Source organism: Rhinichthys klamathensis, unplaced genomic scaffold, assembly GCF_029890125.1.
Source record: "Rhinichthys klamathensis goyatoka isolate OS25496 unplaced genomic scaffold, OSU_Roscu_1.1 h1tg000176l_1, whole genome shotgun sequence".
Classification (NCBI taxonomy): Eukaryota; Metazoa; Chordata; class Actinopteri; order Cypriniformes; family Leuciscidae; genus Rhinichthys; species Rhinichthys klamathensis.
The window spans coordinates 3,987,559-4,013,661 of record NW_026606705.1 but is presented as its reverse complement, the minus strand read 5'-3'; the positions used below and the strand labels follow the sequence as shown (position 1 = coordinate 4,013,661).

Below are 26,103 nucleotides of genomic sequence, written 5' to 3'. Positions count from 1 at the left end.
GGGTGGGGGTTCCTGCCCGGAGCTCTGGTTGTCCTGAGTCGGGCGGAGGGTTGACCAGGGTGGGTATCCCTGCCCGGAGCTCTGGTTCTCTGAGTCGGGCAGAGGGTGGACCAGGGTGGGGGTCCCTACCAGAGGGGTTAGAGTTAGAAAATGTCTAAGTCGAAAACAGCATCCCATCTGTAAGTTATCCGATGGGTCCCATATAGGCTGTCTGTGGAAATGCCATAACCAGGCTTTGACCGGGTGTATCTCGGAAACCACGCCGACTTGGAACTCCAAACTCCGGGTGTGAGTAGGTACCCATGGGCCCCCCATGATCCCAGAGTATGGAGCCCCAAGTCGGCTTGGTTCTCGAGATATGGCAACTTCCTGTGGAACTTTGACCGGGTGTAACTCGGAAACCACGCCGGCTTGGAGCTCCAAATTGCGGGCCTGGGTAGGCACCCATGGGCCCCCCATTACCCCTGAGTATGGAGCCCAAAGTCGGCTTGGCTTTGGAGTTATGCCCGGTAAAAAATGGGACTTTGACCGGGTATATCTTGGAAACCACGCCGACTTGGAGGTCCATACTCCGGGCATGGGGAGGCACCCTTGGGCCCTCCATGACCCCAGAGTATGGAGCCCCAAGTCGGCTTGGTTCCTGAGTTATGCCCGGTCAAAAACAGCATCCCACCCGCAACTCATTCGACGGAGCCCCTGTATGCTCCCCGTGGACAGTATGATTTTATGCAAATTTTGCACAATTAATATCTGTAATGTACATCAGTGTGTTGTGCTGTGTCCCCTGAGTGGAGTACAGTAGGCTTGACCACAAATAACCACTTTATTTATGAAATATGACTTTTTAATTCAATGTCCACGTGGAGCATACAGGGGCTCCGTCAAATTAGTTGCAGGTGGGACTTCCACACATGTGTTGAAATCGCCTCGTAATTACGGGGATTCACCCGCTGAAAATGTCAAAGTTAAAAAGAGCATCCCACCCGCAACTCATTCGACGGAGCCCCTGTAGGCTCCCCGTGAACAGTATGATTTTAAGCAAATTTTGCACAATTAATATCTGTAATGTACATCAGTGTGTTGTGCTGTGTCCCCTGCGGGGTGTACAGTAGGCTTGACCACAAATAATCACTTTATTCATGAAACATGACCGTTTAATGCAGTGTCCACAGGGAGCCCGCAGGGGCTCCGTCGAATGAGTTGCAGATGGGACTTCCACACATGTGTTGAAATCGCCTCGTAAATACGGGGATTCACCCGCTGAAAATGTCAAAGTTAAAAAGAGCATCCCACCCGCAACTCATTCGACGGAGCCCCTGTATGCTCCCTGTGGACATGCCATAACCAGGCTTTGACCGGGTGTATCTCGGAAACCACGCCGACTTGGAACTCCAAACTCCGGGTGTGAGTAGGTACCCATGGGCCCCCCATGACCCCAGAGTATGGAGCCCCAAGTCGGCTTGGTTCCCGAGATATGGCAACTTCCTGTGGAAATTTGACCGGGTGTAACTCGTAAACCACGCCGTTTTGGAGCTCCAAACTCCGGGCGTGGGTAGGTACTCATGGGCCCCCCATGACCCCAGAGTATGGAGCCCAAAGTCGGCTTGGTTCTCGAGATATGGCAACTTCCTGTGGAAATTTGACCGGGTGTAACTCAGAAACCACGCCGACTTGGAGCTCCAAACTCCGGGCGTGGGTAGGTACCCATGGGCCCCCAATGACCCCAGAGTATGGAGCCCCAAGTCGGCTTGGTTCTCGAGATATGGCAACTTCCTGTGTAATTTTGACCGGGTGTAACTCAAAAACCACGCCGACTTGGAGGTCCATACTCCGGGCGTGGGGAGGTACCCTTGGGCCCTCCATGACCCCAGAGTATGGAGCCCCAAGTCGGCTTGGTTCCTGAGTTATGCCCGGTCAAAAACAGCATCCCACCCTCAACTAATTCGACAGGGCCCCTGTAGGCTCCCCGTGTACATTTCATTATTTTATGCAAATTTTGCACAATTAATATCTGTAATGTACATCAGTGTGTTGTGCTGTGTCCCTTGAGTGGTGTACAGTAGGTTTGACCGCAAATGACCACTTTATTCATGAAACATGACCGTTTAATGCAGTGTCCACAGGGAGCCCGCAGGGGCTCCGTTGAATGAGTTGCAGATGGGATTTCCACACATGTGTTGAAATCGCCTCGTAAATACGGGGATTCACCCGCTGAAAATGTCAAAGTTAAAAAGAGCATCCCACCCGCAACTCATTCGACGGAGCCCCTGTAGGCTCCCCGTGAACAGTATGATTTTATGCCAATTTTGCACAATTAATATCTGTAATGTGCATCAGTGTGTTGTGCTGTGTCCCCTGAGGGGTGTACAGTAGGCTTGACCACAAATAACCACCTTATTTATGAAATATGACCTTTTAATGCAATTTCCACGGGGAGCCTACAGGGGGTCCGTCGAATGAGTTGCAGGTGGGCTCCGAACTTTAAACGGCTATAACTCGGGGACCCAACCGCCTAGAGACACCAAACTCGGGTCAAAGTAGGGTCCCGAGGGGCCCTCTCCAACGCGCCCTAGCCCGTGCTTCTAGCGCCCCCACGGTCCGAGATACGGGGCCCAACAGGAAAGGGTTCACTTCAGAAGGAAGGGTCTCAGAACCTCGGGACTCTGGGGTCTGAGAGGGCCCCTAGGGACCCCTCACCGCCCCGAAGGACGATCCGCTGGGACTCGTATTTTCCGAGATGTAGATCGTTTTGTCCAAAAGTCCCTAATGTATAACCGGGTGTATCATGGGAGTTAAGCCGAGTTGGAGCTCCAATCTCCGGGAATGAGAGGGGCCCATAAGGACCCTTCAGACCCCACCGTTTCCAGCTGCTGGGCCCTTCCGTTTCTGAGATACTGCAACTTCCGGTCCAGCTTTGACTGGGTCTATCTCGGAAACCACGCCGACTTGGCGCTCCAATCTCCGGGTGTTGGTAGGAACGTATGGGCCCCCCATGACCCCAGAGTATGGAGCCCCAAGTTGGCTTGGTTCCCGAGATATGGCAACTTCCTGTGGAACTTTGACCGGGTGTAACTCGGAAACTACACCGACTTGGAGCTCCAAACTCCGGGTGTGGGTAGGTACCCATGGGCCCCCCATGACCCCAGATTATGGAGCCTCAAGTCGGCTTGGTTCCAAAGACATTGCAACTTCCTGTGGAACTTTGACCGGGTGTATCTCGGAAACCAGGCCGACTTGGAGCTCCAAACTCCGGGCGTGGGTAGGTACTCATGGGCCCCCCATGACCCCCTAGTATGGAGCCAAAAGTCGGCTTGGTTCTTAAGATACACCCGGTCAAAATAAGCATTGAACCTGTAGCTTAATACTCACTGGCCTTCAACACATGTGTTGAAATCGCCTCGTAATTACGGGGATTCACCCGCTGAAAATGTCTAAGTTAAAAAGAGCATCCCACCCGCAACTCATTCGACGGAGCCCCTGTATGCTCCCCGTGAACAGTATGATTTTATGCCAATTTTGCACAATTAATATCTGTAATGTGCATCAGTGTGTTGTGCTGTGTCCCCTGAGGGGTGTACAGTAGGCTTGACCACAAATAACCACCTTATTTATGAAATATGACCTTTTAATGTAATTTCCACGGGGAGCCTACAGGGGGTCCGTCAAATGAGTTGCAGGTGGGCTCCGAACTTTAAACGGCTATAACTCGGGGACCCAACCACCTAGAGACACCAAACTCGGGTCAAAGTAGGGTCCCGAGGGGCCCTCTCCAACGCGCCCTAGCCCGTGCTTCTAGCGCCCCCACGGTCCGAGATACGGGGCCCAACAGGAAAGGGTTCACTTCAGAAGTAAGGGTCTCAGAACCTCGGGACTCTGGGGTCTGAGAGGGCCCCTAAGGACCCCTCACCACCCCAAAGAACGATCCGCTGGGACCCGTCATTTCGGAGATATAGACCGTTTTTTGCAAAAGTTCCTTATGTATAACCGGGTGTATCTCGGGAGTTAAGCCGAGTTGGAGCTCCAAACTCCGGGCATGAGAGGGGCCCATTGGGCCCCTTCAGACCCCACCGTCCCCGGCTCGTGGGACCTTCCGTTTCCGAGATACGGCCACTTCCTGTCCAGGTTTGACCGGGTGTATCTCGGAAACCAAGCCGACTTGGGGCTCCATACTCCGGGCATGGGGAGTCACCCTTGGGCCCCACATGACCCCAGAGTATGGAGCCCCAATTCGGCTTGGTTCCCGAGATATGGCAACTTCCTGTGGGAATTTGACCGGGTGTATCTCGGAAACCACGCCGACTTGGAGCTCCAATCTCCGGGTGTTGGTAGGAACCTATGGGCCCCCCATGACCCCAGAGTATGGAGCCCCAAGTTGGCTTGGTTCCCGAGATATGGCAACTTCCTGTGGAACTTTGACCGGGTGTAACTCGGAAACTACACCGACTTGGAGCTCCAAACTCCGGGTGTGGGTAGGTACCCATGGGCCCCCCATGACCCCAGATTATGGAGCCTCAAGTCGGCTTGGTTCCAAAGACATTGCAACTTCCTGTGGAACTTTGACCGGGTGTATCTCGGAAACCAGGCCGACTTGGAGCTCCAAACTCCGGGCGTGGGTAGGTACTCATGGGCCCCCCATGACCCCCTAGTATGGAGCCAAAAGTCGGCTTGGTTCTTAAGATACACCCGGTCAAAATAAGCATCAAACCTGTAGCTTAATACTCACTGGCCTTCAACACATGTGTTGAAATCGCCTCGTAATTACGGGGATTCACCCGCTGAAAATGTCTAAGTTAAAAAGAGCATCCCACCCGCAACTCATTCGACGGAGCCCCTGTAGGCTCCCCGTGAACAGTATGATTTCATGCAAATTTTGCACAATTAATATCTGTAATGTACATCAGTGTGTTGTGCTGTGTCCCCTGAGTGGTGTACAGTAGGCTTGACCACATATAACCACTTTATTTATGAAATATGACCTTTTAATGCAATGTCCACGGGGAGCATACAGGTGGTCCGTCAAATTAGTTGCAGGTGGGATGCTGTGTTTGACTTAGACATTTTCAGCTAGTAAAGGCTTCAGCAGTAAGGCCGTTGTGACTTTGGACCCCCGTTGCGGGGCCCCTGGGGGGTCTGGAGACATGGGTTTTTTTCCACGGACGTCGGGGGAGTCCCAAGATGAGGCCAGTGGCGTTTCGTTGTCCCTAAAAAATGTTTTGAGGTCAGCGCGCAGCGATCAGGGAATGCCGTCCACCGTGTGTCAATTCAACGCGGCGAGTAAGGAACTTCCCTTATTAACGGTAAGGGAATTTAGGCTGTTCGTGGAAATTTTCCCATTGATTTAAGCGGCCATTGGTCAAACTGTATTACGGTGGACACGCTGGCTTCATTTTGGATCCCATTTGCCATTCAGCTGTGTTGTCCATTGGGATGATGTCCCTTACTTTGCTATAAGGGAGTGCAAGGGGCCATAGGCTCCGTAGGTACACCTCTAGGGGCGCTGTTCATGTCCAAGACCAGCCTAAAACGCCTACTTCTAACTTATTTAATGTGTTTATCCATGAAAGTGCCTATTTGTCCCCCTGACAGCCTACGTTTGTCCACGAAGTGCATTTTTAGTCCCCTGACAGCCTACGTTTGTCCACGAAGTGCATTTTTAGTCCCCTGACAGCCTACGTCTGTCCACGAAGTGCATTTTTGTCCCCTGACAGCCTACGTCTGTCCACGAAGTGCATTTTTAGTCCCCTGACAGCCTACGTTTGTCCACGAAGTGCATTTTTTGTCCCCTGACAGCCTACGTTTGTCCACGAAGTGCATATTTGTCCCCTGACAGCCTACCTATGGTGTTCTTCGTGGTATTTTGTTCTTCAGGGGTCAAAAGGTCACAGGGGCTCCAAATTTGTCATGGAGGTAGTGCAGGGCCCCCCGGGCCAAGACCCCGGACCCCGGGGTCCAGGGTCATTTCCGAGTGTGCAAAAGGTCTCAGGGGCTCCAAATTTTGTATGGTGGTGATCGGGGTACCCCCGGGGTCCTATGTCAGTCATAAATACGTGTTTTTGCAGAAAAACATTCTCCACCCTATTTTTCAAACTGCCCATTCAAGAGGGTCTGCAGGTCTATGTGAGAAAGAGGTTCTATTGAGAATTTTTAACAAAGCGCACCAAAAATATTTCCCCTGTGTTCTAGAGGCCCTTCCTTTTGATATGCTCTCGTGGGGCCCCCAGACGAGCGGTACGTGAAGTTCCGACGAGTTCCGTGTCCCTTTGACCTATTTTCGTGCTCAATTGGCCCAATTGGACACCAGCAGCCTATGTCGAATAAGTTGCCGGTGGTACGTCTGTAAAGCAGGGGTCAAAAGGTCTCAGGGGCTCCAAATTTTGTATGGTGGTGATCGGGGTACCCCCGGGGTCCTATGTCAGTCATAAATGCGTGTTTTTGCAGAAAAACATTCTCCACCCTATTTTTCAAACTGCCCATTCAAGAGGGTCTGCAGGTCTATGTGAGAAAGAGGTTCTATTGAGAATTTTTAACAAAGCGCACCAAAAATATTTCCCCTGTGTTCTAGAGGCCCTTCCTTTTGATATGCTCTCGTGGGGCCCCCAGACGAGCGGTACGTGAAGTTCCGACGAGTTCCGTGTCCCTTTGACCTATTTTCGTGCTCAATTGGCCCAATTGGACACCAGCAGCCTATGTCGAATAAGTTGCCGGTGGTACGTCTGTAAAGCAGGGGTCAAAAGGTCTCGGGGGCTCCAAATTTTGTATGGTGGTGATCGGGGTACCCCCGGGGTCCTATGACAGTCATAAATACGTGTTTTTGCAGAAAAACATTCTCCACCCTATTTTTCAAACTGCCCATTCAAGAGGGTCTGCAGGTCTATGTGAGAAAGAGGTTCTATTGAGAATTTTTAACAAAGCGCACCAAAAATATTTCCCCTGTGTTCTAGAGGCCCTTCCTTTTGATATGCTCTCGTGGGGCCCCCAGACGAGCGGTACGTGAAGTTCCGACGAGTTCCGTGTCCCTTTGACCTATTTTCGTGCTCAATTGGCCCAATTGGACACCAGCAGCCTATGTCGAATAAGTTGCCGGTGGTACGTCTGTAAAGCAGGGGTCAAAAGGTCTCAGGGGCTCCAAATTTTGTATGGTGGTGATCGGGGTACCCCCGGGGTCCTATGTCAGTCATAAATACGTGTTTTTGCAGAAAAACATTCTCCACCGTATTTTTCAAACTGCCCATTCAAGAGGGTCTGCAGGTCTATGTGAGAAAGAGGTTCTATTGAGAATTTTTAACAAAGCGCACCAAAAATATTTCCCCTGTGTTCTAGAGGCCCTTCCTTTTGATATGCTCTCGTGGGGCCCCCAGACGAGCGGTACGTGAAGTTCCGACGAGTTCCGTGTCCCTTTGACCTATTTTCGTGCTCAATTGGCCCAATTGGACACCAGCAGCCTATGTCGAATAAGTTGCCGGTGGTACGTCTGGAAAGCAGGGGTCAAAAGGTCGCAGGGGCTCCAAATTTGGCATGGGGGTAGTCCAGGGGCCACCGGCCCAAGACCCCGGACCCCGGGGTCCTGGGTCATTTCCGAGTGTGTCATTCAGCCAACGGGTTGGTTAAAAAGGTCCGTTCGACCCGAAACCCGGTCGTGCGTCTCGTCACGGGCCCCTGGGGCGGCGTCCGAAGTTCCGCGCCCCTTCGACCTTTTTTCGTTCTTATTTGGTCTAGTTGGACACCACCAGCCTATGTCAAACGAGTTACAGATGGGACTACGGCTAGGGTTAGGGTTAAGCCAAGGTTCGGCGCTGTCGTCCCGAAACTGACTTGGGCGCCTCGTCACGGGCCCCTGGGACGGTGTGTGAAGTTCCGTGTCTCTTCGATATGTTTTCTTGCTTAATTGGCCCGTTTGGAAACCTATAGCCTATGTCGAATAAGTTGAGCAAGCAGGTGTCAAAAGGTCGCAGGGGCTCCAAATTTTGTACGGTGGTGATCGGGGGCCCCCCGGGGTCCTGTGTCAGTCATAAGTATGTGTTTTTGCAGAAAAACATTCTCCACCCTATTTTTTCAAATTGCCCATTCAAGAGGGTCTGTAGGTCTATGTGAGAAAGAGGGCCTATTGAGAATTTTTAACAAAGCGCACCAAAAATATTTCCCCTGTGTTCTAGAGGCCCTTCCTATTGATATGCTCTCGTGGGGCCCCCAGACGAGCGGTACGTGAAGTTTGGGGCCCCTCGAAGCTCCGGGTGCCCGACGGGGACTGTGTACACTTGCAACTCATACCATTTGTTTTCGAAGGTGTTTCGTGGAAAACGGACAGAATGGTCCAATCGACCCGAAACTGACTTGTGCATCTCGTCACGGGCCCCTGGGACGGTGTGTGAAGTTCCGTGTCCCTTTGACCTATTTTCGTGCTTAATTGGCCCAATTGGACACTAACAGCCTATGTCAAATGAGTTGCCGATGGGACTTCCACACATGTGTTGAAATCGCCTCGTAATTACGGGGATTCACCCGCTGAAAATGTCTAAGTCGAAAACTGCATCCCACCCGCAACTCATTCGACGGAGCCCCTTTAGGCTCCCCGTGAACAGTATGATTTTATGTAAATTTTGCACAATTAATATCTGTAATGTACATCAGTGTGTTGTGCTGTGTCCCCTAAGGGGTGTACAGTAGGCTTGACCACAAATAACCACCTTATTTATGAAATATGACCTTTTAATGCAATTTCCACGGGGAGCCTACAGGGGGTCCGTCGAATGAGTTGCAGGTGGGCTCCGAACTTTAAACGGCTATAACTCGGGGACCCAACCGCCTAGAGACACCAAACTCGGGTCAAAGTAGGGTCCCGAGGGGCCCTCTCCAACGCGCCCTAGCCCGTGCTTCTAGCGCCTCCACGGTCCGAGATACGGGGCCCAACAGGAAAGGGTTCACTTCAGAAGGAAGGGTCCTAGAGGCACGGGACTCTGGGGTCTGAGAGGGCTCCTAGGGACCCCTCACTGCCCCGAAGTACGATCCGCTGGGGCCCGTCATTTCCGAGATATAGATCGTTTTATCCAAAAGTCCCTTTTGTATAACCGGGTGTATCTCGGGAGTTAAGCCGAGTTGGAGCTCCAAACTCCGGGCATGATGGGGGCCCATTGGGGCCCTTCAGACCCCACCGTCCCCGGCTCGTGGGACCTTCCGTTTCCGAGATACGGCCACTTCCTGTCCAGGTTTGATCGGGTGTATCTCGAAAACCAAGCCGAGTTGGAGCTCCAAACTCCGGGCATGAGGGGGGCCCATTGGGGCCCTTCAGACCCCACCGTCCCCGGCTCGTGGGACCTACCGTTTCCGAGATACGGCCACTTCCTGTCCAGGTTTGACCGGGTGTATCTCAGAAACCACGCCGACTTGGAGGTCCATACTCCGGGCTTGGGTAGGCACCCATGGGCCCCCCATTACCCCAGAGTATGGAGCCCCAAGTCGGCTTGGCTTTGGAGTTATGCCCGGTCAAAAATCCGACTTTGACCGGGTGTATCTCGGAAAGCAAGCCGACTTGGAGGTCCATACTCCGGGCATGGGGAGGCACCCGTGGGACTTCCACACATGTGTTGAAATCGCCTCGTAATTACGGGGATTCACCCGCTGAAAATGTCAAAGTTAAAAAGATCATCCCACCCGCAACTCATTCGACGGAGCCCCTGTAGGCTCCCCGTGAACAGTATGATTTTATGCCAATTTTGAACAATCAATATCTGTAATGTAAATCAGTGTGTTGTGCTGTGTCCCCTGAGGGGTGTACAGTAGGCTTGACCACAAATAATCACTTTATTTATGAAATATGACCTTTTAATGCAATTTCCACGGGGAGCCTACAGGGGCTCCGTCAAATGAGTTGCAGGTGGGACTTCCACACATGTGTTGAAATCGCCTCGTAATTACGGGGATTCACCCGCTGAAAATGTCTAAGTCGAAAACTGCATCCCACCCGCAACTCATTCGACGGAGCCCCTTTAGGCTCCCCGTGAACAGTATGATTTTATGTAAATTTTGCACAATCAATATCTGTAATGTACATCAGTGTGTTGTGCTGTGTCTCCTAAGGGGTGTACAGTAGGCTTGACCACAAATAACCAACTTATTTATGAAATATGACCTTTTAATGCAATTTCCACGGGGAGCCTACAGGGGGTCCGTCAAATGAGCTGCAGGTGGGCTCCGAACTTTAAACGGCTATAACTCGGGGACCCAACCACCTAGAGACACCAAACTCGGGCCAAAGTGGGGTCCCGAGGGGCCCTCTCCAACGCGCCCTAGCCCGTGCTTCTAGCGCCCCCACGGTCCGAGATACGGGGCCCAACAGGAAAGGGTTCACTTCAGAAGGAAGGGTCCTAGAGTCTCGGGACTCTGGGGTCTGAGAGGGCCCCTAGGGACCCCTCACTGCCCCGAAGTACGATCCGCTGGGGCCCGTCATTTCCGAGATATAGATCGTTTTGTCCAAAAGTCCCTTTTGTATAACCGGGTGTATCTCGGGAGTTAAGCCGAGTTGGAGCTCCAAACTCCGGGCATGAGGGGGGCCCATTGGGGCCCTTCAGACCCCACCGTCCCCGGCTCGTGGGACCTTCCGTTTCCGAGATACGGCCACTTCCTGTCCAGGTTTGATCGGGTGTATCTAAAAAACCAAGCCGAGTTGGAGCTCCAAACTCCGGGCATGAGGGGGGCCCATTGGGGCCCTTCAGACCCCACCGTCCCCGGCTCGTGGGACCTACCGTTTCCGAGATACGGCCACTTCCTGTCCAGGTTTGACCGGGTGTATCTCAGAAACCACGCCGACTTGGAGGTCCATACTCCGGGCTTGGGTAGGCACCCATGGGCCCCCCATTACCCCAGAGTATGGAGCCCAAAGTCGGCTTGGCTTTGGAGTTATGCCCGGTCAAAAATGTGACTTTGACCGGGTGTATCTCGGAAAGCAAGCCGACTTGGAGGTCCATACTCCGGGCATGGGGAGGCACCCGTGGCACTTCCACACATGTGTTGAAATCGCCTCGTAATTACGGGGATTCACCCGCTGAAAATGTCAAAGTTAAAAAGAGCATCCCACCCGCAACTCATTCGACGGAGCCCCTGTAGGCTCCCCGTGAACAGTATGATTTTATGCCAATTTTGCACAATCAATATCTGTAATGTAAATCAGTGTGTTGTGCTGTGTCCCCTGAGGGGTGTACAGTAGGCTTGACCACAAATAATCACTTTATTTATGAAATATGACCTTTTAATGCAATTTCCACGGGGAGCCTACAGGGGCTCCGTCAAATGAGTTGCAGGTGGGACTTCCACACATGTGTTGAAATCGCCTCGTAATTACGGGGATTCACCCGCTGAAAATGTCTAAGTCGAAAACTGCATCCCACCCGCAACTCATTCGACGGAGCCCCTTTAGGCTCCCCGTGAACAGTATGATTTTATGTAAATTTTGCACAATTAATATCTGTAATGTACATCAGTGTGTTGTGCTGTGTCCCCTGAGGGGTGTACAGTAGGCTTGACCACAAATAATCACTTTATTTAAGAAATATGACCTTTTAATGCAATTTCCACGGGGAGCCTACAGGGGCTCCGTCAAATGAGTTGCAGGTGGGACTTCCACACATGTGTTGAAATCGCCTCGTAATTACGGGGATTCACCCGCTGAAAATGTCTAAGTCGAAAACTGCATCCCACCCGCAACTCATTCGACGGAGCCCCTTTAGGCTCCCCGTGAACAGTATGATTTTATGTAAATTTTGCACAATTAATATCTGTAATGTACATCAGTGTGTTGTGCTGTGTCCCCTAAGGGGTGTACAGTAGGCTTGACCACAAATAACCACCTTATTTATGAAATATGACCTTTTAATGCAATTTCCACGGGGAGCCTACAGGGGGTCCGTCGAATGAGTTGCAGGTGGGCTCCGAACTTTAAACGGCTATAACTCGGGGACCCAACCGCCTAGAGACACCAAACTCGGGTCAAAGTAGGGTCCCGAGGGGCCCTCTCCAACGCGCCCTAGCCCGTGCTTCTAGCGCCTCCACGGTCCGAGATACGGGGCCCAACAGGAAAGGGTTCACTTCAGAAGGAAGGGTCCTAGAGGCACGGGACTCTGGGGTCTGAGAGGGCTCCTAGGGACCCCTCACTGCCCCGAAGTACGATCCGCTGGGGCCCGTCATTTCCGAGATATAGATCGTTTTATCCAAAAGTCCCTTTTGTATAACCGGGTGTATCTCGGGAGTTAAGCCGAGTTGGAGCTCCAAACTCCGGGCATGATGGGGGCCCATTGGGGCCCTTCAGACCCCACCGTCCCCGGCTCGTGGGACCTTCCGTTTCCGAGATACGGCCACTTCCTGTCCAGGTTTGATCGGGTGTATCTCGAAAACCAAGCCGAGTTGGAGCTCCAAACTCCGGGCATGAGGGGGGCCCATTGGGGCCCTTCAGACCCCACCGTCCCCGGCTCGTGGGACCTACCGTTTCCGAGATACGGCCACTTCCTGTCCAGGTTTGACCGGGTGTATCTCAGAAACCACGCCGACTTGGAGGTCCATACTCCGGGCTTGGGTAGGCACCCATGGGCCCCCCATTACCCCAGAGTATGGAGCCCCAAGTCGGCTTGGCTTTGGAGTTATGCCCGGTCAAAAATCCGACTTTGACCGGGTGTATCTCGGAAAGCAAGCCGACTTGGAGGTCCATACTCCGGGCATGGGGAGGCACCCGTGGGACTTCCACACATGTGTTGAAATCGCCTCGTAATTACGGGGATTCACCCGCTGAAAATGTCAAAGTTAAAAAGATCATCCCACCCGCAACTCATTCGACGGAGCCCCTGTAGGCTCCCCGTGAACAGTATGATTTTATGCCAATTTTGAACAATCAATATCTGTAATGTAAATCAGTGTGTTGTGCTGTGTCCCCTGAGGGGTGTACAGTAGGCTTGACCACAAATAATCACTTTATTTATGAAATATGACCTTTTAATGCAATTTCCACGGGGAGCCTACAGGGGCTCCGTCAAATGAGTTGCAGGTGGGACTTCCACACATGTGTTGAAATCGCCTCGTAATTACGGGGATTCACCCGCTGAAAATGTCTAAGTCGAAAACTGCATCCCACCCGCAACTCATTCGACGGAGCCCCTTTAGGCTCCCCGTGAACAGTATGATTTTATGTAAATTTTGCACAATCAATATCTGTAATGTACATCAGTGTGTTGTGCTGTGTCTCCTAAGGGGTGTACAGTAGGCTTGACCACAAATAACCAACTTATTTATGAAATATGACCTTTTAATGCAATTTCCACGGGGAGCCTACAGGGGGTCCGTCAAATGAGCTGCAGGTGGGCTCCGAACTTTAAACGGCTATAACTCGGGGACCCAACCACCTAGAGACACCAAACTCGGGCCAAAGTGGGGTCCCGAGGGGCCCTCTCCAACGCGCCCTAGCCCGTGCTTCTAGCGCCCCCACGGTCCGAGATACGGGGCCCAACAGGAAAGGGTTCACTTCAGAAGGAAGGGTCCTAGAGTCTCGGGACTCTGGGGTCTGAGAGGGCCCCTAGGGACCCCTCACTGCCCCGAAGTACGATCCGCTGGGGCCCGTCATTTCCGAGATATAGATCGTTTTGTCCAAAAGTCCCTTTTGTATAACCGGGTGTATCTCGGGAGTTAAGCCGAGTTGGAGCTCCAAACTCCGGGCATGAGGGGGGCCCATTGGGGCCCTTCAGACCCCACCGTCCCCGGCTCGTGGGACCTTCCGTTTCCGAGATACGGCCACTTCCTGTCCAGGTTTGATCGGGTGTATCTAAAAAACCAAGCCGAGTTGGAGCTCCAAACTCCGGGCATGAGGGGGGCCCATTGGGGCCCTTCAGACCCCACCGTCCCCGGCTCGTGGGACCTACCGTTTCCGAGATACGGCCACTTCCTGTCCAGGTTTGACCGGGTGTATCTCAGAAACCACGCCGACTTGGAGGTCCATACTCCGGGCTTGGGTAGGCACCCATGGGCCCCCCATTACCCCAGAGTATGGAGCCCAAAGTCGGCTTGGCTTTGGAGTTATGCCCGGTCAAAAATGTGACTTTGACCGGGTGTATCTCGGAAAGCAAGCCGACTTGGAGGTCCATACTCCGGGCATGGGGAGGCACCCGTGGCACTTCCACACATGTGTTGAAATCGCCTCGTAATTACGGGGATTCACCCGCTGAAAATGTCAAAGTTAAAAAGAGCATCCCACCCGCAACTCATTCGACGGAGCCCCTGTAGGCTCCCCGTGAACAGTATGATTTTATGCCAATTTTGCACAATCAATATCTGTAATGTAAATCAGTGTGTTGTGCTGTGTCCCCTGAGGGGTGTACAGTAGGCTTGACCACAAATAATCACTTTATTTATGAAATATGACCTTTTAATGCAATTTCCACGGGGAGCCTACAGGGGCTCCGTCAAATGAGTTGCAGGTGGGACTTCCACACATGTGTTGAAATCGCCTCGTAATTACGGGGATTCACCCGCTGAAAATGTCTAAGTCGAAAACTGCATCCCACCCGCAACTCATTCGACGGAGCCCCTTTAGGCTCCCCGTGAACAGTATGATTTTATGTAAATTTTGCACAATTAATATCTGTAATGTACATCAGTGTGTTGTGCTGTGTCCCCTGAGGGGTGTACAGTAGGCTTGACCACAAATAATCACTTTATTTAAGAAATATGACCTTTTAATGCAATTTCCACGGGGAGCCTACAGGGGCTCCGTCAAATGAGTTGCAGGTGGGACTTCCACACATGTGTTGAAATCGCCTCGTAATTACGGGGATTCACCCGCTGAAAATGTCTAAGTCGAAAACTGCATCCCACCCGCAACTCATTCGACGGAGCCCCTTTAGGCTCCCCGTGAACAGTATGATTTTATGTAAATTTTGCACAATTAATATCTGTAATGTACATCAGTGTGTTGTGCTGTGTCCCCTAAGGGGTGTACAGTAGGCTTGACCACAAATAACCACCTTATTTATGAAATATGACCTTTTAATGCAATTTCCACGGGGAGCCTACAGGGGGTCCGTCAAATGAGTTGCAGGTGGGCTCCGAACTTCAAACGGCTATAACTCGGGGACCCAACCGCCTAGAGACACCAAACTCGGGTCAAAGTAGGGTCCCGAGGGGCCCTCTCCAACGCGCCCTAGCCCGTGCTTCTAGCGCCCCCACGGTCCGAGATACGGGGCCCAACAGGAAAGGGTTCACTTCAGAAGGAAGGGTCCTAGAGTCTCGGGACTCTGGGGTCTGAGAGGGCCCCTAGGGACCCCTCACTGCCCCGAAGTACGATCCGCTGGGGCCCGTCATTTCCGAGATATAGATCGTTTTGTCCAAAAGTCCCTTCTGTATAACCGGGTGTATCTCGGGAGTTAAGCCGAGATGGAGCTCCAAACTCCGGGCATGAGGGAAGCCCATTGGGGCCCTTCAGACCCCACCGTCCCCGGCTCGTGGGACCTTCCGTTTCCGAGATACGGCCACTTCCTGTCCAGGTTTGATCGGGTGTATCTCGAAAACCAAGCCGAGTTGGAGCTCCAAACTCCGGGCATGAGGGGGGCCCATTGGGGCCCTTCAGACCCCACCGTCCCCGGCTCGTGGGACCTACCGTTTCCGAGATACGGCCACTTCCTGTCCAGGTTTGACCGGGTGTATCTCAGAAACCACGCCGACTTGGAGGTCCATACTCCGGGCTTGGGTAGGCACCCATGGGCCCCCCATTACCCCAGAGTATGGAGCCCAAAGTCGGCTTGGCTTTGGAGTTATGCCCGGTCAAAAATGTGACTTTGACCGGGTGTATCTCGGAAAGCAAGCCGACTTGGAGGTCCATACTCCGGGCATGGGGAGGCACCCGTGGGACTTCCACACATGTGTTGAAATCGCCTCGTAATTACGGGGATTCACCCGCTGAAAATGTCAAAGTTAAAAAGAGCATCCCACCCGCAACTCATTCGACGGAGCCCCTGTAGGCTCCCCGTGAACAGTATGATTTTATGCCAATTTTGCACAATCAATATCTGTAATGTAAATCAGTGTGTTGTGCTGTGTCCCCTGAGGGGTGTACAGTAGGCTTGACCACAAATAATCACTTTATTTAAGCAATATGACCTTTTAATGCAATTTCCACGGGGAGCCTACAGGGGCTCCGTCAAATTAGTTGCAGGTGGGACTTCCACACATGTGTTGAAATCGCCTCGTAATTACAGGGATTCACCCGCTGAAAATGTCTAAGTCGAAAACTGCATCCCACCCGCAACTCATTCGACGGAGCCCCTTTAGGCTCCCCGTGAACAGTATGATTTTATGTAAATTTTGCACAATTAATATCTGTAATGTACATCAGTGTGTTGTGCTGTGTCCCCTAAGGGGTGTACAGTAGGCTTGACCACAAATAACCACCTTATTTATGAAATATGACCTTTTAATGCAATTTCCACGGGGAGCCTACAGGGGGTCCGTCAAATGAGTTGCAGGTGGGCTCCGAACTTTAAACGGCTATAACTCGGGGACCCAACCACCTAGAGACACCAAACTCGGGTCAAAGTAGGGTCCCGAGGGGCCCTCTCCAACGCGCCCTAGCCCGTGCTTCTAGCGCCCCCACGGTCCGAGATACGGGGCCCAACAGGAAAGGGTTCACTTCAGAAGGAAGGGTCCTAGAGGCTCGGGACTCTGGGGTCTGAGAGGGCCCCTAGGGACCCCTCACTGCCCCGAAGTACGATCCGCTGGGGCCCGTCATTTCCGAGATATAGATCGTTTTGTCCAAAAGTCCCTTTTGTATAACCGGGTGTATCTCGGGAGTTAAGCCGAGTTGGAGCTCCAAACTCCGGGCATGAGGGGGGCCCATTGGGGCCCTTCAGACCCCACCGTCCCCGGCTCGTGGGACCTTCCGTTTCCGAGATACGGCCACTTCCTGTCCAGGTTTGATCGGGTGTATCTCGAAAACCAAGCCGAGTTGGAGCTCCAAACTCCGGGCATGAGGGGGGCCCATTGGGGCCCTTCAGACCCCACCGTCCCCGGCTCGTGGGACCTACCGTTTCCGAGATACGGCCACTTCCTGTCCAGGTTTGACCGGGTGTATCTCAGAAACCACGCCGACTTGGAGGTCCATACTCCGGGCTTGGGTAGGCACCCATGGGCCCCCCATTACCCCAGAGTATGGAGCCCAAAGTCGGCTTGGCTTTGGAGTTATGCCCGGTCAAAAATGTGACTTTGACCGGGTGTATCTCGGAAAGCAAGCCGACTTGGAGGTCCATACTCCGGGCATGGGGAGGCACCCGTGGGACTTCCACACATGTGTTGAAATCGCCTCGTAATTACGGGGATTCACCCGCTGAAAATGTCAAAGTTAAAAAGAGCATCCCACCCGCAACTCATTCGACGGAGCCCCTGTAGGCTCCCCGTGAACAGTATGATTTTATGCCAATTTTGCACAATCAATATCTGTAATGTAAATCAGTGTGTTGTGCTGTGTCCCCTGAGGGGTGTACAGTAGGCTTGACCACAAATAATCACTTTATTTAAGAAATATGACCTTTTAATGCAATTTCCACGGGGAGCCTACAGGGGCTCCGTCAAATTAGTTGCAGGTGGGACTTCCACACATGTGTTGAAATCGCCTCGTAATTACGGGGATTCACCCGCTGAAAATGTCTAAGTCGAAAACTGCATCCCACCCGCAACTCATTCGACGGAGCCCCTTTAGGCTCCCCGTGAACAGTATGATTTTATGTAAATTTTGCACAATTAATATCTGTAATGTACATCAGTGTGTTGTGCTGTGTCCCCTAAGGGGTGTACAGTAGGCTTGACCACAAATAACCACCTTATTTATGAAATATGACCTTTTAATGCAATTTCCACGGGGAGCTCGTTGGTCTAGGGGTATGATTGCTCAGTTGCCTCGTGTGCAAAGAAGACAGCGGGTGTTATGTGAGAGTTTACATCAGCTCAAGTTTGCTGTGGCGCGTGCATGGAATGTTTATGTTTTGTTCCGGGTGGTGGAGGCCTGTGTTCCAGAGTGGTCCTGCTCAAAACTCCTTTTAAAACACCATCGAGCATCTGCAATAGCTTCGGACTTTGATCGAATGTGGATTTTGTTCTCATAAGGAGGGCACCAGTAACTTGTAACCTATCAGGCATCAGGTCAATCGATTTGGCATACGCCCATATGTACTAGCGTTTTTTGTAGGTCAAGTTCTCACAAAGCAAAGAGACCGTATTTCCTCTGTGTCGGCAACTTTGCACTGGCTACCGTTTAGTTGTACATTTAATTAAACCTTTGTGCTTTAAGCCTGGCAAACGGAAATGTTTTCGGCCAGGCAGCAGCAGGAAGGACATGTGTGTGTTGGCTCGTTGGTCTAGGGGTATGATTCTCGCTTAGGGTGAGAGAGGTCCCGGGTTCAAATCCCGGACGAGCCTGTTCTCAGGCTTTGCTTTTAATCTCTTCAAGCTGACTAGGGCAACTAGGATATTCCTGGGAAATTGGGGATAAAAGGAGTCAGAGCGGGGCAGGTTAGCTCAGTTGGTTAGAGCGTGGTGCTAATAACGCCAAGGTCGTGGGTTCGATCCCCGTACTGGCCACACTTTTGCTCTCTGGGACCCTCAGCTCTGCTCACCTCGAAAGTGACGGGCGGTCTCCCAGAAATCCCTGCTGGACAAACCATTTGCCAGTAGACCTGGCCGAAATAGCTCAGTTGGGAGAGCGTTAGACTGAAGATCTAAAGGTCCCTGGTTCGATCCCGGGTTTCGGCAGAGCAACCTGGTTCCTGTGTTTTTGGTCGAGGGTCTCCAGTGAGCAAACGTCATCTCCTGTTAACCTGATTCCACCTAGCCTCATCACTATCTGCCTCTCAGACGGCCAGAGACCAGCGTGTGGTGGTTCCATGGTGTAATGGTTAGCACTCTGGGCTTTGAATCCAGCGATCCGAGTTCAAATCTCGGTGGAACCTTTTTAGCTTGTTTTGCGGAAGGGCGGGAAAAAACAGAGCTGATGCGCAACTGCTGATGTGGCGGTGAAACTGAACATCCCTTTGAAGTGAGCGTAAAAGGGCAGTACACCACGTGGAGAATGCGGGCATCGATCCCGCTACCTCTCGCTTGCGCCTACTGCTTCCTACCGATTGAGCCAAAGTAAGCCCAAAGTAAGCCCACGTGAGCCAATCGCGTTTCTCTGCTGTGGCTTACTTTTGACCAATCGCGTTCTCTCCTGTGGCTTACTTTTGACCAATCGCGTTTCTCTCCTGTGGCTTACTTTTGACCAATCGCGTTTCTCTCCTGGGGCTTACTTTTGACCAATCGCGTTTCTCTCCTGGCTCTGCTCCCTGTGGCTTACTTTTGACCAATCGGCGACCGCTATTATTATCGTCATCTTTGCAATCTTTGCAACAGGTAAGTCTATTCTTCACGACTGTATAATCGATCATTATTTATTCATAAACAGTGTGTGTTTTTAGACAATTAAACATGCCAATAAAGCTAGCTAGCGTGTAATAGCACATGTTTTCTTCTGTACATGTGAACCTGCAACTTTACCATGATATACAGTAAAAAACATGTCACTACTGTCAAGATAATTAGCCGACCGCTAATTAAGCTATATCCTCCTTAAACCATTTTGTTGTTGTTGTTGTTAATTTAGTTTTTTTTTTGTGTCATTCATTACATTATTTTGAGCACAAGAACATTTTTACTAAAACCTTTAAAAAAAAAGTTTAATTCATATATGTTATACTATACTATGTTATACACCAGTATACATATTTATGTTATCTTTTTAAATACTATGTTATACATATTTAAAGACAAGTTTTTTTTTTTTGTTTCAACAAATGATTCTCAACTATGTTATAAAAGAAATACCAAAACGATTTGATATACCATTTTAAGTTTTAGATCTGTTTGATGATCATATTATTATGAATTGTAATAAATGCCTTTATGTTATATTTGGTGTTTCTTAGTAATCTCTGCCACAAAAGCTAAACAAAACAAAACGATTTAAGCATGGCATGATACCAGCAAGATTGTACCAAGAAGTGTTATTTATTTTCTTATTAATAAGTTCATCACACTATTTACAATTTGTACACAAGGCAATTCAAAGTGATTCACAGTTGTATAAAAAAACAATAATGCTTATGCTCATAATAATAATAATCATTAATTATTATAATATTATAATAATTAATTACATAAAAAACAAATGCTGTAGTAAAATACTTTCAGTTGGAATATGACAGCTATGTAACGTTCTGTTTATGCCTGTGTCCTTTCAGATTATGTATGCATACCCGGTTTTACGAAGAACTCTTGAGGGTCGACTCCTAATGGGGCCAACTGAGGAGGCCAATAGGAGGGAGATCGTGTTGGCAGGGAGGGCCAGGTGTAAGGAGGAGGTCCTGGCTGAGGCCACTGCCTTTGTGAGGCAGAATGGAGGGAATCCTGCAGACCAGTTCCTGGTTCTGGCTCACTGCAAGATCCAGTTTGGGAAACACCAGGGTCAGAGGTTTCTGTGGCTGCTGGAGAACTCACTGGGGTATGCCTGCTATCTGGTCAGCAGCATTTTGGGGGAGGAGGAGAGGGACAACCCGCTGTCGGCCAACAAACACCTGTTCCTCAGATACACCTCGCAGATCAGGGAGGTAGGCGAGGCTGTGGAGGTGTATCAGAAAAAACAGGCCATGCTGCAGGAGGCCCAGAGGACAGGAGACTCTGGATGTCTGATGGTGGAGTTTGGGGATTTTAAGGGTAGGTCAATGAAGGAGGTGTATGAGGACCCAAGCAAGGAGGCCCAGGCTCTCATCACCTACCTGAAGAAGGCAAAGGCCAGGCCTAACACCAATATGGCCCTTTTCAAAGCATACGTGCTGAAGAGGCAGGCTCCAGCCCACGTGCCCACCACCACTGTGCCCGCTGCATCTGCCCTCACTGCTGCTGTGCCCACTGCCACTGTGTCTGTTCCTCCTCGACCTACTGCCACTCAGAACAGGCCACTGCTGGCGACCAATGTGAAGGCCCTGTTGGCGCGGGGGAAGCATTTATCTGCTTCACAGCTGGCACAAAAGATTTTGTCTCCAGCCAAAACCTGTAAGTGATTTGCAAGCTTTAAAATCATTACAGTATATATTATGCAGTATATATGTCTAACGAAAATACGTGTTCAACAGCTGCAGGACCACGTGTACCTCCTGCGTCTGAGTCCGCAGCCCGGAGACAGCTCTTTACATGTGGTGAGTATCACTTAACGCATACAAGTGTGTTGGTGACATGTGCTTAGTGTTTTATGTTATTTTACAGACTCTGCTGCTACGGATTTTTTTGAGGAGGAAGATGACGTGGAGATGGCAACTGTAGCCTCGCAAGCTGAGGAACAACTTCCTCAAGGTATGTAAATCTTAAACAATATTTTACAAACAATTACAAATAAAACAAAACAGTATTTTTTAAATGACATATCATATTATTTTATTTCACAACACAGAGGAATGGCACTTCTCAGGTGTCAATCTACATTCACTCTTTGAGTGAACATCCTCAAAGGAAAAAAGAGAATTTAAAGGTGTATGTAAAAGGTTTGATTTCATTTTTTATCGTAATCACTGACTAAAGCTCATTCTTGTCATCTCACACTTCCCCCACTCCCCTTGGAATAAGTGGCTGTTGTAGTGTTTGGTCTGCTTCGCTTCACACTTGGCTGATCCCATCTTTTTTTCTTCTTGTATTTCTTCTAATGGTGCTTGGATGAAAAACAGGATGATTTTCACTGCTTCCTTCCATCTTTTCATCATCATGTCGTCTCTCTACTAATCATACATGCTTTGCAGTAAACCTTGTAATCGCAGTAGCTGTCCAGCAGAGCTGAGAAAGTCATGCAGTGAAAGTCTAAAACAATAAGATAATTTTGTTGTGTTTTTTTACGCTCCAGCCACTGCAGGCTCGAGAGGCCCTGCTCCTGCCCCGGCTCGTGCTACTGCCCCTGCTCCTGCCCCTTATCCTGCTCCTCCAGCATTGTGGACCCCTGGCCAGGTGTCCCAGTCGCCTGCAGAGCTTCCTGTTCACTGGAAAGAGCAACTCCCATCTTTCCAGCAGGACTGGATCAGGAAGACTCTGTTCAGGGCCAACATAAAAACAGGGAAGCCTGAGCTGACGCCACATCCCAACTTCTGGTGGTACCCTCCCCAGCCCCCGACCGTCTTCACCCAGCCCCCTACTTCTCCTGATATCTTCTTCTGCCGCCCTCTGTTCCTCTGGATGCCGCTGAAGATGTGGTCCATTCCACTTGTCTGTGTCCAGCCAGCCTGCAATAACCACAAGCTGACAGCTGCTGGCCTTTATCGCACTGTGCGCAAGGTCCTGGACATAGACGGGTGGTATGACATGGCCACAGAGTATCTGGAGTGCAAAGGGTGCAAGAAGAAGTATCCAGCCTGGTCTGAAGACATCCTGGGACAGCTCGACATGGGACACCGCAGAAAATTCCCCGCCATTCTGACATACAGGTAGAACACATTCATATTTAGAGCAATGCACTGTAATTTGTTGTACTGTATAAAATCAAATACGTTGATTTACTGATATTAACATTGAAATAATAAGATGTGGCACTGAACAGAATTATTTGACTGTCTGTAGGTACTCGTGTGACTACCGTGTAGTCATAATGATGCGGGAGAGGACCCGGGGCAACAGTGTCACACAGCTTCACAAAAAGCTGCAGGAGCAACACACATCAGCGTGGTCACAGCGGACGCTGGAGTACCTCACTGTCTGTGAGCCCTTCACTCAGCCCTGGCACTCTAAAAGCCAGTCGAGATCGGGGAAACATGGGCTTAAAAAGAAAAGGCTTCACGTGCTCTTTGCTGTCGCGCTTCTGGGCTGAATGACTAAACACCTCTGCTGCTCGGTGGGAAAAGGCTACCCACGCCAAGGTTCCATGGTGTAATGGTTAGCACTCTGGACTCTGAATCCAGCGATCCGAGTTCAAATCTCGGTGGGACCTGCTTTTGCCAGGAATGTGCGCAGGACCTCGTCCGAAAAAAACTTTTCTGATTCCACCTAGCCTCATCGCTATCTGCCTCTCAGACGACCAGAGACCAGCGTGTGGTGGTTCCATGGTGCAATGGTTAGCACTCTGGGCTTTGAATCCAGCGATCCAAGTTCAAATCTCGGTGGAAACTTTTTAACTTGTTTTGCGGAAGGGCGGGAAAAAACAGAGCTGATGCGCAACTGCTGATGTGGCGGTGAAACTGAACATCCCTTTGAAGTGAGCGTAAAAGGGCAGTACACCGCGTGGAGAATGCAGGCATCGATCCCGCTAGCTCTCGCATGCTAAGCGAGCGCTCTACCATTTGAGCTAATTCCCCTCGACGATGTGGTGAGAAGGTGTCCATCCCACAGCATGTGTGAAAGTGCTGCTGCGTGGTTTCCAATGCCCACAAAGCAAAGAGACCGTATTTCCTCTGTGTCGGCAACTTTGCACTGGCTACCGTTTAGTTGTACATTTAATTAAACCTTTGTGCTTTAAGCCTTGCAAACGGAAATGTTTGCGGCCAGGCAGCAGCAGGAAGGATGTGTGTGTGTTGGCTCGTTGGTCTAGGGGTATGATTGCTCAGTTGCCTCGTGTGCAAAGAAGACAGCGGGTGTTATGTGAGAGTTTACATCAGCTCAAGTTTGCTGTGGCGCGTGCATGGAATGTTCATGTTTTGTTCCGGGTGGTGGAGGCCTGTGTTCCAGAGAGGTCCTGCTCAAAACTCCTTTTAAAACACCATCGGGCATCTGCAATAGCTTCCGACTTTGATCGAATGTGGATTTTGTTCTCATAAGGAGGGCACCAGTAACTTGTAACCTATCAGGCATCAGGTCAATCGATTTGGCATACGCCCATATGTACTAGCGTTTTTTGTAGGTCAAGTTCCGGTTTGACAGACCCGAAACGGAACTTTAGCTCCGGGTTGTGATTGTGCATATTACTGGCCTGCTCTACTGGGTGAAATTGTATCCCCCAACAACATATATGGCTTAAACAAACAAAGTACACTCTGAGCCTGGCTCTAGGCTTAACCCTGACTTTACCCGCGAGACGCTATGCCAAGCCTGTGCGAAATGTGAGGCTCCGGATGACGGGCGCAATTTAGGCACGGATAAAAACCGCGACCAGCCCCAAGCAGCTCACAGCGGCTGCCCGGCTAGCTCAGTCGGTAGAGCATGAGACTCTTAATCTCAGGGTCGTGGGTTCGAGCCCCACGTTGGGCGTATCTATTAGCGTATCTACTCTGAATCCAGCGATCCGAGTTCAAATCTCGGCGGGACCTGCTTCTGCCAAGTTTGCTGTGGCGCGTGCATGGAATGTTTATGTTTTGTTCCGGGTGGTGGAGGCCTGTGTTCCAGAGTGGTCCTGCTCAAAACTCCTTTTAAAACACCATCGAGCATCTGCAATAGCTTCCGACTTTGATCGAATGTGGATTTTGTTCTCATAAGGAGGGCACCAGTAACTTGTAACCTATCAGGCATCAGGTCAATCGATTTGGCATACGCCCATATGTACTAGCGTTTTTTGTAGGTCAAGTTCTCACAAAGCAAAGAGACCGTATTTCCTCTGTGTCGGCAACTTTGCACTGGCTACCGTTTAGTTGTACATTTAATTAAACCTTTGTGCTTTAAGCCTGGCAAACGGAAATGTTTTCGGCCAGGCAGCAGCAGGTAGGACATGTGTGTGTTGGCTCGTTGGTCTAGGGGTATGATTCTCGCTTAGGGTGAGAGAGGTCCCGGGTTCAAATCCCGGACGAGCCTGTTCTCAGGCTTTGCTTTTAATCTCTTCAAGCTGACTAGGGCAACTAGGATATTCCTGGGAAATTGGGGATAAAAGGAGTCAGAGCGGGGCAGGTTAGCTCAGTTGGTTAGAGCGTGGTGCTAATAACGCCAAGGTCGTGGGTTCGATCCCCGTACTGGCCACACTTTTGCTCTCTGGGACCCTCAGCTCTGCTCACCTCGAAAGTGACGGGCGGTCTCCCAGAAATCCCTGCTGGACAAACCATTTGCCAGTAGACCTGGCCGAAATAGCTCAGTTGGGAGAGCGTTAGACTGAAGATCTAAAGGTCCCTGGTTCGATCCCGGGTTTCGGCAGAGCAACCTGGTTCCTGTGTTTTTGGTCGAGGGTCTCCAGTGAGCAAACGTCATCTCCTGTTAACCTGATTCCACCTAGCCTCATCACTATCTGCCTCTCAGACGGCCAGAGACCAGCGTGTGGTGGTTCCATGGTGTAATGGTTAGCACTCTGGGCTTTGAATCCAGCGATCCGAGTTCAAATTTCGGTGGAACCTTTTTAGCTTGTTTTGCGGAAGGGCGGGAAAAAACAGAGCTGATGCGCAACTGCTGATGTGGCGGTGAAACTGGCACTCTAAAAGCCAGTCGAGATCGGGGAAACATGGGCTTAAAAAGAAAAGGCTTCACGTGCTCTTTGCTGTCGCGCTTCTGGGCTGAATGACTAAACACCTCTGCTGCTCGGTGGGAAAAGGCTACCCACGCCAAGGTTCCATGGTGTAATGGTTAGCACTCTGGACTCTGAATCCAGCGATCCGAGTTCAAATCTCGGTGGGACCTGCTTTTGCCAGGAATGTGCGCAGGACCTCGTCCGAAAAAAACTTTTCTGATTCCACCTAGCCTCATCGCTATCTGCCTCTCAGACGACCAGAGACCAGCGTGTGGTGGTTCCATGGTGCAATGGTTAGCACTCTGGGCTTTGAATCCAGCGATCCAAGTTCAAATCTCGGTGGAAACTTTTTAACTTGTTTTGCGGAAGGGCGGGAAAAAACAGAGCTGATGCGCAACTGCTGATGTGGCGGTGAAACTGAACATCCCTTTGAAGTGAGCGTAAAAGGGCAGTACACCGCGTGGAGAATGCAGGCATCGATCCCGCTAGCTCTCGCATGCTAAGCGAGCGCTCTACCATTTGAGCTAATTCCCCTCGACGATGTGGTGAGAAGGTGTCCATCCCACAGCATGTGTGAAAGTGCTGCAGCGTGGTTTCCAATGCCCACAAAGCAAAGAGACCGTATTTCCTCTGTGTCGGCAACTTTGCACTGGCTA

The 26,103-nt window shown here is 50.7% G+C and overlaps 1 protein-coding gene and 9 non-coding genes across 10 annotated transcripts in view; all 10 read left to right on the top strand.

Moving 5' to 3' along the window:
- Positions 1 to 26,103, top strand: part of LOC130092588 (uncharacterized) — a 309,454-nt gene that overhangs the window by 37,831 nt on the left and 245,520 nt on the right. The window lies entirely within an intron of this gene.
- Positions 18,527 to 18,600, top strand: trnai-aau (transfer RNA isoleucine (anticodon AAU)). The gene has a single exon. It is a non-coding gene; the product is annotated as a tRNA-Ile (tRNA).
- Positions 18,699 to 18,771, top strand: trnaf-gaa (transfer RNA phenylalanine (anticodon GAA)). Its single transcript has one exon. It is a non-coding gene; the product is annotated as a tRNA-Phe (tRNA).
- Positions 18,897 to 18,968, top strand: trnaq-uug (transfer RNA glutamine (anticodon UUG)). Its single transcript has one exon. It is a non-coding gene; the product is annotated as a tRNA-Gln (tRNA).
- Positions 22,946 to 23,017, top strand: trnaq-cug (transfer RNA glutamine (anticodon CUG)). Its single transcript has one exon. It is a non-coding gene; the product is annotated as a tRNA-Gln (tRNA).
- Positions 24,198 to 24,270, top strand: trnak-cuu (transfer RNA lysine (anticodon CUU)). The gene has a single exon. It is a non-coding gene; the product is annotated as a tRNA-Lys (tRNA).
- On the top strand, positions 24,896 to 24,969 carry trnai-aau (transfer RNA isoleucine (anticodon AAU)). The gene has a single exon. It is a non-coding gene; the product is annotated as a tRNA-Ile (tRNA).
- Positions 25,068 to 25,140, top strand: trnaf-gaa (transfer RNA phenylalanine (anticodon GAA)). The gene has a single exon. It is a non-coding gene; the product is annotated as a tRNA-Phe (tRNA).
- Positions 25,266 to 25,337, top strand: trnaq-uug (transfer RNA glutamine (anticodon UUG)). The gene has a single exon. It is a non-coding gene; the product is annotated as a tRNA-Gln (tRNA).
- trnaq-cug (transfer RNA glutamine (anticodon CUG)) lies at positions 25,546 to 25,617 on the top strand. Its single transcript has one exon. It is a non-coding gene; the product is annotated as a tRNA-Gln (tRNA).